Source organism: Podarcis cretensis (genome assembly GCF_951804945.1).
Source record: "Podarcis cretensis genome assembly, chromosome: 12".
Taxonomy (NCBI): Eukaryota; Metazoa; Chordata; class Lepidosauria; order Squamata; family Lacertidae; genus Podarcis; species Podarcis cretensis.
Window position 1 is genome coordinate 41,491,605 of NC_137181.1, and position 15,352 is coordinate 41,506,956.

The window sequence follows — 15,352 nt, forward strand, 5'->3', positions numbered from 1 at the left end:
CTGCAGACATGGGAGTTCAACAGGATGTTTGTTGCAGAAGAAACCGCCTTATACCAAGTTGGACCATTAGTCCATATAATTTAGTTTAGTCTACAGGGTTTCAGACCAAGCTGTGCCTGATGGAGTCAGAGATGGAACCAGTGCATAGCAAGAGCTTTACGTCTGAGCCACAGTGCTCTGCAGGAAGATTTGGTGGTCTGACCAAATGGGGGGCAGGAGGACGAGAAACCTGTGGTCCTCCAGCACTTGTTAGACTCTAGTTCCCAGGCTCAGCCAACATGATCAGAGATGCTCAGAATGGTAATGGTCTCATGCAGCTTATAAAAATGCATGAAACCATGGGGAGCCACATATTCCTTATACCTGAGCTAAATTATCCCCTATTGTATTATCACCATTACTGATTACATTTATCTGTCGCTTTATAAAAAAGAAAAAGTCTCAAACTTTCATATGATGGCCTTGCGTTGACTGTTATCAACTGCAATGTAGCCAGCCAGCAACTGTTCACCTAAAGGTTTGCAGACATGTGCCTCTAAGCCAGTGTTTCTCAACCTGTGGGTCCCCAGCTGTTTTTGGACTACAAGTCCCATCATTGCTAGCCAGCATGATCAGTGGTCAGGGATGATGGGAGTTGTAGTCCAACAACATCTGGGGACCCACAGGTTGAGAACTGCTGCCTAAGCAATCTCAGAAGATGGGATCTTCATATGTATGGGAATGGAAATACCTTCCTCACTCCTAAAGAAAGTTAATAAGAATCATACCATGGCAAGCCACAGTCCCTTTCAGAATGGCTGACTGAGGCTCTACACATTTCAAAGGATTCATATAGGGCAGGGCAACTTTGACCATCCAGATGTTGCAATGGTCAAGATTGATGTGAGCTGTAGTGCAGAAACCTCTGGAGGGACAAAGGGTTGAGGCTGCATGGCCGACACATTCAGCTCTGGCCCTGGCTCCTCCACACGTCCTGACATCGCGTGTGTGAGGTCAGGACATTGTGATGTCACAACATTGCCTGCCCCCCCCCCATCACCCTCGTAAGATGGCACCTCTGGTGTCACTGAGATCAATTAGACTTCTGACCAAGAGTATATTGTTGGCAGTGTGCATAAGTTGTACATCTTCCCACAACAGTGCTGACAGTTATTCTTGAATATTCTATCAGATAAGGTTTGCAGCCTTTCAAACTGGAGAAACTTTTTTTAAAATAGAGAACATTTTGAAAAAACAATGAAATATTGCCGCATAACCTGACTTCGCAGTTGATTCAATAAAAAACAACCACTTTTTGCCATTTTCAGAAACTGAAGGTAAATAACAAGAGGTAGTGTTATACATGAGGTGTCAACTATATTGCTCCTTTATGTAATATGCAATGGTGTCTATTTTTAGATATTTGAACATGTGCTGAATTGCTTATCAAAGGGCTTCATAAATCTTCTATATGACCGTGGCTGAGTTTTACATAAATTTCAACCAAGCCACAGCCACACTATGAAAACAGAAGCCTTACTTCTTTCATATGATTTCACTTCAGCTCCCAAGGGCAAGATGTTTGGAGCTGTAGCAAGTGATAAAGGCTACGAACTCTGGAGAATAAAAGAGAGAGGGAAACGAAAAGGGGAATCAATTTGAGGGAATCTTCCTGAAGACTAAGGTAATATCTACACCATACACAGAAAACACCTTTATATTACTTTAACAGTCATGGCTCCCCCTGCCCCTGAATTATGAGAATTGTAATGGACCTCTCACAGAGCTACAATTCCCAGCATTCTTAATTATTTAAAAAACCCTTACTTATTTTTCTCAAACGTCATACAATGGGGTCAGGACTGAACAAACAGAAATGCTTGTATAGAAGAGAACCATCTGCTTAACCAGAGCCCTCTCTTCTTGGTCCACTTTTGCAATTTCCACTTCCAAAGAGAGAAGCAATTTATTAAGAAATCAGTGGCTTACTTCTTCAGCACTGGGGGGGAGGGGAGGGAAACACAATGACAATAGCACACAAAAGTTAGAACATGTGTGCAGCTTTCTCCAAGGTGTGTGTGTCCTCTTTTGGATTCTAGACTTGTGTGGGACCTGTATTTATTTCAAGGTTTTCAGAAGCTCCCTAGATAGTCTTTTAAAGGAATTCAATAGAATAAAAATATCAGCACATACTCTAGCCCAGAGAAACCCATTTGTCTTTAAACAAGGATGGCACAATTACAGCAATTAAATGCAAGCTTAATTATAGAGCTAAACTGGTTATAAATAACCAAACTTGAAGAAGAAAAGTTCTCGTGTTTCCTAATGTAGCTTCATCTCTGTAAAAAGGAGGAAAAGACCCCACAGAATCTCACAGAAAAGAAAGAGAAATGTATGTCAACAAGCGAAAAGAAAAAAAAGAAAGGTGTTCACAGTCGAGCATTCACATCCCTTAGATTCAAAGGAGTATCTTCTACAAAAGTCTTGTTATAGATTCATCAGCTGTTCTGTATTACAAGAGGTGACTGAAGTGTGACTTCAAAGTGAATACTCAAATATAGAACAACCAATAGAACTACTGAGATTTGAGAACTATATAATACAGTGCTACATGAGCAGTGGTGTAGTGTTATGTACACAAGCTTGGTCCTTGTGAACTGCTTTCCTATTCCAGTGCAACTACATGGAAGAGACTGGAAGCTTTCATTTCAAATTTTAACTAACCACGGTTTATCATTATGTCTAACCCAGATGAACTGTGGTTAGATTTAAATATGATTTGTGGACAAAAGTGTTGTTTACTTTGATAACCTAAATCATGTTGATGTTTAACCCTTGTTTGTGGCCCATATATAATAATAAATCATATTTACAGTGGTGCCTCGCAAGACGAAATTAATCCATTCCGTGAGGCTCTTCGTATAGCGTTTTTTTTGTCTTTCAAAGTAAGCCCATTGACAGCTTAGCGGATTAGCGCTATTAGCAGTTTAGCGGCTTTTAGCGGATCAGCTGATAAGCGGCTTATCAGCGGATGAGCTGATAAGCGGCTTAGGGCTTAGGAAAAGAGGGAAAAAGGGGGGGGAAACCCGCAGGAACTCGCAAGACATTTTCGTCTTGCGAAGCAAGCCCATAGGGAAATTCGTTTTGCGAAGCGCCTCCAAAACGGAAAACCCTTTCGTCTAGCGGGTTTTCCGTCTTGCGAGGCGTTCGTCTTCCGGGGCACCACTGTAATTGAAAACGGAATCAAAAACATAATCTCTTCCTTACAGCTGCATTGGAAGAAGAGAGGAAAGGAAGAGGGCACCAGTGCCAAGCTCATGTACATATGAACTAGATTTTTTGGTATGGTTTTTCAACTAGCTGTGACAGGATCTGTCAGAATTATCAGCTAGCTCACATTTAACAATTTTGCTTACCAAAGTGTAGCAGGGTAAGTTTGTCAAATGCAAGACAAATTATGTCAATAATATTCTCATAGTCCTCTAATTTAAAAATGATAATTTGAGTCTGGCAGAAATTTATTCTGGACACTTCCATGATAGTTTCTACTAATAACTGCATCGTTATCAAGATTATTTCAAACTGCTTCCATTATCATCAGTTCTAGCATCTTTCCTGGAATCAAAGCTAGATTGACCATAATCTTGTTTCCTCTTTTCTCCCTCTTTTGAAGACTGGAAAATTTGCACAGTTCAGTCTTGCCATCATTTTCAGTCTTGTGGTGGCACCTCACCCCTTTCCCAGGATTTTTGCAAATATTATGGTTCTGAAAGTACTTTAGTTCCCTATGATGCAATTCACCTGGCCCCAAAGTTTCAGACTCATTCAGGTAGCTAGGTATTCCTTACCACCTCGCTATCAACCTAGAACTGCAATCCTGACTCCTCCCCAGTCATACTACATTTGAAAAGCTGCACACAAATCATGTTTTGGGAGAAGACTGAGGCAGAATAGGAGTTGACCTGTGGTGCCTCTTCCTTGTCAACAGTTAACATTTCACCATCCATACACCACATTAAGCCTGCTGTTTCCTTCCTCTTGCCTTAAACATAGAAGAAAAGCCCTTCTTGTAACTTGCAAAATCCCTTACCAACCTCAGCTTGTTCTAAGCTTTAGCTTTCCTGGTGCTGCCTCTACAAGTATTGGCTCTTCATCTGAACTTGTCCTTGGTGTTCTCTCCTTTCTTTCATGTATTATATATGTCCTTTTTTGTTTTCTGCTCATCACTCTGCTTTTTTGTGTAACATCACTGTCATTTTAGATGTCTCCCTCTTTTTTTCTTTTTCTTTTTGTTTCTCATTGGGATTATTTGTGATTTTGCCTCCAGGAAATCAGCCTTTTTGGGCTTCTATTCCCATTAGGGTATCTAGCCATCAAATCCTACTTAGCTTTTCTCTGAGCTCCAGCTGTCCTGAAATTCAAGGCACATATTTGACTGTGCTGACCTTTCGTTTTCAATAAGATCCAGTACTCCTGCCCATTATTCCAGTCCAAAAAGTCCAACATTTTATGGACACAGTCCCCGCAAAGTTCCCACTACTTTGAACTCATCAGCTAAAACTTCCTTATTGATTAGAATCAAGCCAAGGATAGCCAATCCCCTCACTCCTGAAAGAGAATGTTGGCAGCAAGGCATGCCAAGAATTTGTTGGAAAAACCCATTGCATAGCGGAGTTTGTCTGCTTACAGATATCAGAGTTGTGATAGGAAAACATTATTTATTGCAATAATTAGCTTGCCCTTTCCTAAGGAGCTCAAGGCTGCAAATATGATACCACCCACCCTCCTTTTACCATCTCATCAACCCTGAGAGAGAATAGCTGAGAGTTTGTGACTTGCCCAAGGTCACCCAGTGAATGTCATGGTTGAGCAGGGATTTTAACTACAGTCTTTCCGGTTCTCTTCAACACCCCATCAACAACACTACACTGGCTTATTTCTAATACAAAGAGATGCGACTCTAATGTAGAAAAACATTTTCCAGGGCATCTTTTTTAAAACTAGCATTTTAACAGTTATATAACTAGCCTAGTTTGACATGATATATTGCCATAGTTAGCTAGCTCCTCAACCGACACAGATGCCAGAAACCTAAATGCCAGTAAATACAGGGGAACACTATTTCTAGAGCAAACAATAAGTACAAAACACCCCACCCTCTGATCCATTAAAAAAGCCTTTTATAAAAATAAGATGCATGCTTTCAACAGGCCTTGTGGGCAGCTACATCTGGTAAAAATAAACATGGCAGGATTCAGTGAAAATTTCTCCCTGGCTAAAATAGGGTTCTGAAAGATGTGGCACCTGTTTTATTAATAACAAAGTGTTGTCAATAATTGTCCTATACAGGTAACCCCCTGGGTTCCACGAATCTTTTAAAAATATGAACATCACTTTAAAACGCACACCAGTTATTTCTCTAAGCATATATTTTTGTATTTCTTGCTTTCAGCAGGAGACTAATAAATATTAGATTTCTTACCGCAAAGATTCTTCTCCCTCTCTTTTACTTCAGGGACCATCTCCAGAGAGACAATGAAACTAAATCTATGAGAAAACCACAAGCATAAAATGTAAGCAGTTTTACTAGAAGAATGCCTAAAGACAGACACAAATCTTGCAGGACAGACACAACAAGTACACAAACATATTCACAGACCATTTTATACATAAGGCAGCCAGAGAAATAGGGAGCATTTGGTACATTAGAAGGTCACGGTTCTCTAATGTGGCACAACCACCAACCTGTTGCTTTTTATTTTTTTGACATTTTAGATTCACCTTCTCACATAAAATGTTCATTTCTTTCTTCACTTGAGGCTGACTGAAAGGAACTGTCTCATGCAGACTTCAAAGGCAATTTATTTTGTTATTTCTATTTATTACTTGTTTTGCGGAAGCTTATAGATCTGTACAAAGTAAAACTAGCTATACTTTATATATTTTATATTATATTTTATCTTGTGTCATTTTTGTAGGTCTGTCACAGCAGTATGATAAACTGTATAACAGACTAAAAAGTTATAGGCCCATTCATCATCAAGTAATTCAAAGGAAACAACATGGATTACTTTCCTTTTCTTTTTCTTGACTAAAGTATCACACACAGAAAAGGAATCAAAACCAGAGAAAATCTTAAGTAACAAGATACTCAGGACCCTACATTTGGGTTGGCTCAAAGATGATTAGAGTAGATCAACTGAAACCAGTGGAGCTTAAGTCATGACTATTGCTTTGATTGGCTCTACTCTAAATGTGACTAACTCTGAATTCAACATTTTATTAACATGTTATGCCCCTTAGGTTTTGTTTCAATGCTGCAAAGTGAATACGTAGCAATTAACTCAGGTTACATTAAATAAACTGTTGGATTACTTATTTTTCTTTCTTTCTTTTAAAGGACACTGTGTCCTTTGAATGCACGGAAGAAGTTATAGATGAGTTTGGTGACAGCAAATGACAGGCACTGCACTTGGATCTCAGGAAGCCCTGATAATAATGGGATGTGACAGGCACCCTTCAAAAAAGTAACAGTTCTGTTCTTGGTAACAGGTCAGATGAAGAATGATGGAACAGAGAAGTGGAGTCGTCACCACACCCGAAGCACTGTCAGGGTCCCAGAGCAGGTTACAACAACTCAAAAATTAAGAATTAAACAACAGTTAAAACAGGAAGAGGGTGGGCCCTGAAAACACACATCTGAGATGTCAAAGGCCAGGGTAAATAGGTGTGTTTTCAGCATTCATTGAAACTTGCATAGTGAAGAAGCCAGACACAGCTGGTCTTGACACCAAGTGGAAGGACCCCTGCTTCCTGCACTCCCACCAGCAGCAAGAGATGAGCAATAGCTGGGACAACTGCAAAGCAGGTAAAACTTCTGACACCATCTCCCTGCTTTGCTTTTCTATTGCTCCCGCTGAAGAGAGAGGAGAGATGCTTGGAGGAAGACTTCTGGACCCCACCACAACTGATCTGCAGCAGCTGGCCTGATGACAGACTGTCGGGTGGGCTGGAGAGATTACTGGAGAGGGGGTGGTTTAGTTTTTGAAGTGTATGGCTTTTGGTCTAGGGAGGTGACTGAGGTTTCATTTATCTGCTAACTAGTGGGTCGGAATATTGCTTCATTTATTGTTTGACTACATTGCTAATGTTGTTTTTGTTTTCTTGCATGCTATATGAAATGTTAATGCAATATATGATCCCTTCCCCTGTGTTATTACTTATCTGCCTTTATTTGTCTTTAGGTTTCTTGGAAACTATTGGGTGACATCCAACTAATAAGGGAAATAAATGAATAAATGTAAAGTCTTCATCATGGTTTTGGATTCAAGTCATGTATGCTGCTAGCTAGCTATTGATTGATTGATTGATTGATTGATTGATTGTGCTCCAAAAATCATAGCCAGATACAAAACAGGGCAGGACTGCTACTCCTCCGATAGATGTGTAGAGCAGAGAATCCCCGCTAGTCATACAAGGAATAGTAAGGGTAGGTGGTACCAGTATTGCTTCCCCAGAACACCCAACATCCTCTCCCTGAGGCCGCTGCCACACTCTGCCTATTATCAGAGCCAGCACTGGCTGTTTGTTAGCTCAACAGGATGGCCAGACAAAAAAAGGAGTAAAGGCTCTAATCAGGTAGAAGAAGAAATTCAGCAGGTGAAGTTTACATAACAATTCCCTCCTTTACACAACATTCATAGAGCAGGAGTCTTGTCCTCTTTTTGATCTGGCCCCTGTATATCAAGTCATTCTAGCCAAGTCCTCTTCTTGTTCTTCCCCCAGTGCCCACTGTCATCCTGGCACTTGGTTCAGCATGCAGTTATTCAGGATGCTCTAGTCCTAGCCAGCATTTCAGAGAATAAATTTGTTATAAACAAAGCATGGACCAACTTCCCCATTCGCTTTAATGAAGCCTCTCCTGCACAAGCTTTTCCTCCCATTCAATCAAAATAAATAGGGAAGGCCAGCATTTCAGGAAAGAACATTGGTGTGTAAAGGGTGTTTCGGGCTAAGATGCTGAAAATCTAGTCAGTGTTGATTTCAAGGATAAGCAAGTCTCAAACGATCCCATCTTAAGATGAAAGAGCTACCAGTTAATAGTCATTAGCTAATATGCGATGAAGTCACACCTAAGACTGAGTTTTCTGTCTCATTTTGCCAATGTTAGTATTAGAGTAGGTACTGGAGTTTCCCCTTAGCTCAGTGTTTGGTACAACATTAATCTCACTGTAGTGACTATGAAACAAAACAAAACCAGTAGCATACACACACACACTTTCACTCTTGATGGGAGCTAGCTCCAGAGCTCTTCTTCAGATCCCTGGGGAAGATCAAGACATAAGACTCACCAGAGTTGAACTAATCAAAACCACTGATGGCACAAATTACCCAAGGCAGTCAGCACAGAGGTCACCGCAAATAAAATGATCAAAGGTTCAGGACGATCATGCAGCTAAATAAAAATGTCACAGTGATCTGCACTGAGTAAATATGAAAAGAATGGAAGTGAATAAAAAGCTAGAAGGATTTCAGAGGCAACCTTCTGGCAATGATAGTTTGAAAGGAAGAATTGGATTTGGAAGACATTTTTCTAGTATAAGCTTTCTGCATGATCTGCTTACTTCCAGAGGAGTCTCCTCTCTGTGTCTTACACACACACACACACACTTTTACACTACAGATACTTCAGCTTGCTAAAATAAATCCTCATTTCTACAAATGTTCCATATAAGTAATCATTCAATTGCTGGCAGAAGCAGAAATCAAATGGCTTTTTCAACTAGATTTTGCTAACACATTAATAATCAGATTTCACAGTGCCATTTACTGGCTTTGACCTCACAATGAATTATGCACAAAGAGGTCCCACTTGGCTATGGATGTCAATATTTTCAACTGCAAACCACTGCATGACCAGTAATGGAAAGTTCTGGTTGTACTCAGGGCAGGGCAGAAGTGCAGGGACCCGCATAGCAAAACGAACAAGACATTACCAATTACACACCCAATCATTTTAAGATGATTCTTTCCTAACGTGATGCTGCTATTTTTGTTGTTTTCAAACTGATGTTTAAGGTGTTATCTCTTCTGCTGTTTTCAATTCCATTACTTTGAAATTCTTCATTTAAAGATTTAAGATAAATAAGCAAACTTTTAAAATTAACGAACGTGCAGGGCGATCCTATACATGTGTTATGTATTCAGTGGTCTGTGTTTGTCTGAGTCTGGACTAAGGATTATGAGCTCCTGTGTTCTGATTTGATACATGACATTCAATCACAGAACATTTCAGGATTTGGGCCTCTGCCATTGGCCCTTAAACTCTGAGTTATGATTCGCAGCTTGGAAGTTTAGACAGCCAATCACGTTGGGAGTGGGTGGCCCAGGCCTTCAGAAATGTATATAAGCAGTTGCTCTGCCCCTGATGTCCAGTTCTGTTAGTTAAATAAATGTTCTTGTTGTTATCACTGTGTCTTGCCTCGTGGGAACCCACCTACACATCAACATGTCTACTCAGAATTATTGAGTTTCATGGGACACACTCCCAGCTACATGAATATAGTGTTGCATCCTAAATAATAAAATTAGACTCTAATCCTGTACCGTTTCCTGGGCTTAAACCCCATTAAACTCAGTGGGACTTCCTCCTGAGTAGTAGACATGTGTAGGATTGCATTGCCATATTGTTCAAGCTACTTTTGTAAAACTTGGGTTACTCTAGATTTACACCACTGGAGCAAGAAACAATATCCAATCCGTATGCATTGCTTTTCAATACTATTTTTATTCCATGACCTATTTAAGCAGTTGCCTTTGTCAGAGGAAAGAAAAGCTGTTGCTGTTAACACTGAACTATGCATTTCACTGTCACCTTCTGCATTCTTGACAGATGATTCCATAAATGAGAAAGAAAGAAATAAAAAAAACCTGAGGACAAACAAATAGAGGATTTGTTGCATCTCATAGCATTGCCTGTTCAGCTTGAGAAATATTCAGTGTCACCACTCTGCCTTTCTTACTTACTTAAAACATTGCCATTCCGTCTCTTCACCAGGCTCTCAGGGCGGAATATGTATTAAAAGTCACAGCAATATATAAAATAAAAATGTTTAGTTAATGAAAAATACACCAGTATACAGAATGTCCATCTGTCCCAGTGCCATCCTAGCTATCTGATCAGCCATTGCATTTCCCCAAAGCCCCATGATCTGGAACACACCAAAACCAAAAACAGAAGGGAAATGTAGGGAGCCATGATGGTAAAGTGCTTTAAATGGTGTAGGTGTAGCTGGCTTCAATGAAGAAAAGGCCAGCAGCCCTTCCCTCTGGCAAGCTAACAACATGATCCAGAGAGCAGTGGTGGTATCAGGGCAGGACTCAGATGCAGAAGTCCCAACGCCTCACTCCGCAGAATAAGCAGCAGGGCTGGCTTGTGACATTTTGAAATGAATGAAGTAAAGTGCGTGGCCATCTAAAGGTGTTTGTGTGTCCCCAAAAGACTGTTATGCCCAGAGTCTAAAACTACCCGCACCACTGCCAGAGAATGAGGTATATGTGTCCTGATGTCCAGAGATCATTATTGCTAGCACCTTACAATCCTATGCACCCTGTCCTGGAATATGACTCATTGACTCGTATAGTAGGGCTTACTTCTGAACAAAAATATATAGGATTTCCATGTAGAACCGGCCCTATCATTAGGCAAAGTAAGGCCGCTGATTTGCACTTTCATGAATGGGCACCAAATGGCTAGATTTTTGTCTATCATCATCATCATTATTAATACCCTAGTACTATAATGAATAGGGACGTGGGTGGCGCTGTGGTCTAAACCACTGAACCTAGGGCTTGCCATTCAGAAAGTCGGCGGTTTAACTCCCCATGATGGGGTGAGCTCCCATTGATCGGTCCCTGCTTCTGCCAACCTAGCAGTTCAAAAGCATGTCAAAGTGCAGGTAGATAAATAGGTACCGCTCCGGCGGGAAGGTAAATGGTGTTTCCGTGCACTGCTCTGGTTTCGCCAGAAGCGGCTTAGAAGAAGAAGAAGAGTTTAGATTTGATATCCTGCTTTATCACTACCCGAAGGAGTCTCAAAGCGGCTAACGTTCTCCTTTCCCTTCCTCCCCCACAACAAACACCCTGTGAGGTGAGTGGGGCTGAGAGACTTCAGAGAAGTGTGATTAGCCCAAGGTCACCCAGCAGCTGCATGTGGAGGAGCAGAGACGCAAACCCGGTTCACCAGATTACGAGTCCACCGCTCTTAACCACTATACCACACTGGTTTAGTCATGCTGGCCACATGACCCGGAAAAACTGTCTGCGGACAAACACCGGCTCCCTCGGCCAGTAAAGCGAGATGAGCGCCGCAACCCCAGAGTTGTCCATGACTGGACCTAACGGTCAGGAGTACCTTTACCTTATTATAATGAAATATTTAACTTAAATGGCCTTGGATACTATGCACCACAGCTTGGATTGGGAAGCACCACTTCCTGCTCCCCCTCCAGCAACAAATCTGTGGTTACTTCTGGTCATTGATCTGTCAGATTTAGTCCCATCTCCCACCCATCAAAACGTAATATTAATACTGTAGTCCCTCAGGGCTGTTATGGGGGTGAACGTTCTGATTATGACTACATAGCAGGTTGCACATTAAAATGCGATACAGTTATTAAAATCAAACATGTGGCCATAACACAAGGTGAAGAAAACCATTTTATCTTTTAAAATTTCTAAGATGAAATAGTCTGGCTACTGATAGTCTCAGAACATCTAAAGCATAGAAACATCTGAAGCAAACTGAAGCCTCAATGAGTTCTGTATTGATTTTGCGTGTCAATGCTCAAACAAATGCTTGTTTTTGTCCGGGAGTAGGGTTCGTTAAATGGGCACACGCTGCGTCTTAGACACTGAATTATAGGCAGGTTCCTTGTTTGCCCAGCTCCTATGATTTTATGTAGGTTTTCAAAAACAAACAATATTTGGTGTTGATTTAGAATGAACAATAGTGTAAATCAAACATATTGACAGAGTGGGAGCCAGAAACCTGCATTTTTAAATGACAAAGGATCATGCTAACTTTGCAAACTTTGCCCGGTGTAAATGGAATGCTGACTTCTTGCAAATATGGTTTGCAATTTGCACATAGAGAGGCAAACTCCAGAAAGCAGGATCCTTTACTCCTCCCCATGCCCACATATGTCCCCCAATGCAATCTCAGCCCTAACTGTGGATTAGTGTTTCATCTACACAGAAGCTAACCAGAGTTCTCATCCTAGGGTGCAGTACTAACCTTGGTCGCTGCCCATTGAGGCTTAATGGAGTAGTGAGGAGACAGCTGTATTCACAGTCCTGCCAGCCAGGGCAGAAGGTGGAACAGCAGACAGATCACTATGTCACCTGGCATCCAGTCCAGATCATGTTTGGCAGGTGGAAGGGGCAGGTGATGCTGTCATTACTCCACAGGTGTAGGACCGCGGAGGTCAGCAGGATTGGACGGACGACACCTCTGCCCAATCCACACATATACCAGAATATAGGGGGTTTGGATTTCTCAGCTGAACAAGGATTCAGCTGGGATATCCTCACATGGCTTCAGTAAATATTATTCTTCTTGTGGAGAAAAGGTAGAAAATATATGCCTAAATTGACTGCTACAGATGCATGTAAGGCACATTATCTGCAATGATCTCCACATGTACGCACACAGAGGTACATTTGTGCAAATTCTGATCAACAAATTCTGACCTTGTCCTACGCAACAATTTGCTGTTCTATATTAAACAGTTTTGCTAGATGCCCATTTTGTTATTTCTCTTTCCTTTGGCAGCTCTGATTGCTTCAGAGTTTAGGCAAAGAATTTCAAATGAAGTTGTTACACGATACATCAAATATATTCTCCCCATTTCCCGCAATTGACAGGTACTGCAGCAAATTTCCCATTGTGAAAGCCTCATAAACCAAACAGATTATTCCATTTCTTCAAGTAATTTTGAAAGAACCAAATGACTGGAGCTATTTAGATGCTATTTTGTATTGTGAGTCTCCCCCCCCCCCCACCCGCCCCCCGCCTCGCCTCGCCCCACATCCGCTTTTGTTGTTGTTTCATATAGTGGTAAAGAAACATACTGGGGAAAGGGAGAGAGAGAAAGGTGGCCTTTTATGTGCAGATGCTGGATTACAAATTCATTTTGGCACTCCTCTCAGCTATAATCAGTGCAAGAACATTGTCACTGGAAGTGCAACATTCAACTGGATGAACATATATGCCTACCTGCTGCCATTTTCATCCACAGTACAATGTGGCATGAGAGGCATAAGAATGGTCTACAGTGGTACCTCGGGTTAAGTACTTAATTCGTTCCGGAGGTCCGTTCTTAACCTGAAACTGTTCTTAACCTGAAGCACCACTTTAGCTAATCGGGCTTCCTGCTGCCGCTGCGCCGCCAGAGCATGATTTCTGTTCTCATCCTGAAGCAAAGTTCTTAACCTGAGGTTACTACTTCCAGGTTAGTGGAGTCTGTAACCTGAAGAGTCTGTAACCTGAGGTACCACTGTATTGTGTTTCCACAAGCAGAACAGGAAGGCACCAATCCTCCCCATTGTTTGTCCCAGTATTTAATATTACAAAGTACACAGAATGCCAGCATAGCATTGTCTAGTGCTCTATAGATATCATGGCACTATAGCTTCCATTATCCCTACTGGGTGGGGCTGATGGGGATTGGAGTTCAACAACATCTGCAGGCACCACCTTGTCTACCCCTGTCATGTGAGTGTATCAGATGACCTTTGGCCAGTCACTATCTTCTAGCTTAACTCACCTCACAAGTTAGTTGTGAGGATACAATTGGGTGGAAGGCGAACCACAGACACCTCCTTAAGCACCTTGTTATAAGTATATTTGCTCTCCTCCAGTCTAATGTACTTCACAGTGCTAATGTGCTTCAGCTCGGTTTTCAGCATTCTTAAGGTTACGGGGAGAGCCAATTCATATTCCAAATTCTTTTCTGGCTCGAACCAATTTTCATATACTAGCAGGGCCATCAACAATCCTTTGCATTGCAGAAAAGTATATAAACAGCTGAACTTAAAACCACCGAAAGATGAGTTCCAATGTTTACAAAACGATTCTGTTTTTGTTAACGGGGGACCCTGGGGACTGGCTGACATACCATTCCCATAATGTCCAAGGAGCAGCGTTATTTGAGACGAGACTGAGTTGACGTGACCATGTAGAAAAGTATTAAATTGTGACCTTTCTATGGTCAGATTTAAGAACACTGATCAGGTTAATCCATCAATGGTAACTAAATCTTACAGATCACATATATGAACGGCAACATTCCTCTCCAAAGTTTTCTCGCTGAGATTTCTCTTCTGCCCAGTTGTCTGGCTCTGTAATATACTTCCTGGTTGCTTTTTAAGATGGGACGAGTGGCTGTGACAAAGCCTTGGCAATAGGCAGCGCTAGCAGGATGGGAGTTGCCATGTGTGTTAGGATGATCAGGGTCAGATCTAGTTCACAGAACTAGGGCTGGTTCAAATCCAAGGAAATCATCATAGAAACTCTAGAGATGCCCCAAGAGACTTCGGATATAAACAGATGCATCTATTAATGGCTAGCAAAGATTAGGCAAGCAGGAAGTGGAGTAGAAAGTGAGAGATTGAACTCTTACAATTAGAGATATGAAATAAGGCACATAATGCATTTCCACTGCTGAAATGGGGCTGGTTTGTTTCCTGCATGGCACATAACATACACAGGTATTTCTGAGCTCTTCTATGGATGAGCAGCACATTTAAAGGACATTTATACCACCAACATGCCTTCCCACGAAGAACCCCAGGAACTGCAGTTTACCCCTCATAGAGCTACAATTCCCAGCACCTGTACCAATCTACAGTTCCCAGAATTCTTTGAGGAGAACCATGTGCTTTTGATGTACAGTGTGGATGTGACCTAAGTATCATTAGTAAAATAAAATAAAAAATGCAATGCTGTTGCAGACATGCAGAACTGGGACATACTTTAAGGGCGGGGGGGGGGAGATGGTTGATACCAATAGCTAGTCAATCAGAAACAGCAAAGTGGTTTGGGGGAAAGACAAACTGCAAGCTTGGCTGCAGACAGACTCGCTGGGTGGACTGAAGCACTCCTTCTGTCCCAGTTTTTCTTCTGTGAAGGCAACTAGGAGAGGCAGAAATATATAGCCATAACAGATAAAACATTAGCAGGGTGTGTATGGCAAGTGACTACTCCCTTCCGGGGATTGGCTCATTTCCACAACAGCCAAGTTGTAGATCAAAGCCCTCAATCCTGATAGTTCTGCTAAAACGAAACTTTTCAAAATAATCCCAGAGAAACATG

General features: G+C 41.5%; 1 protein-coding gene and 1 long non-coding RNA gene across 3 annotated transcripts in view; one reads left to right on the forward strand and one right to left on the reverse strand.

Annotated features, from left to right (window-relative positions):
• ZNF385D (zinc finger protein 385D) overlaps positions 1-5,525 on the reverse strand; it is a 421,068-nt gene extending 415,543 nt beyond the window's left edge. Inside the window, exon 1 of the mRNA XM_079947339.1 lies at positions 5,462-5,525. The gene's annotated coding sequence lies outside the window, so the exon portion shown is untranslated. The remainder of the gene's footprint in view (positions 1-5,461) is intronic.
• On the forward strand, positions 1,035-12,921 carry LOC307199548. 2 transcript variants are annotated; one of them, XR_013832039.1, is made up of 4 exons: positions 1,040-1,176; positions 5,495-5,552; positions 6,532-6,983; positions 12,812-12,921. It is a non-coding gene; the product is annotated as an uncharacterized lncRNA (long non-coding RNA). The 2 variants fall into 2 exon arrangements; XR_013832038.1 differs by lacking the exon at positions 5,495-5,552 and having other exon boundaries at positions 1,035-1,176; positions 12,812-12,920.
• Positions 12,922-15,352: the final 2,431 nt, after the last annotated feature.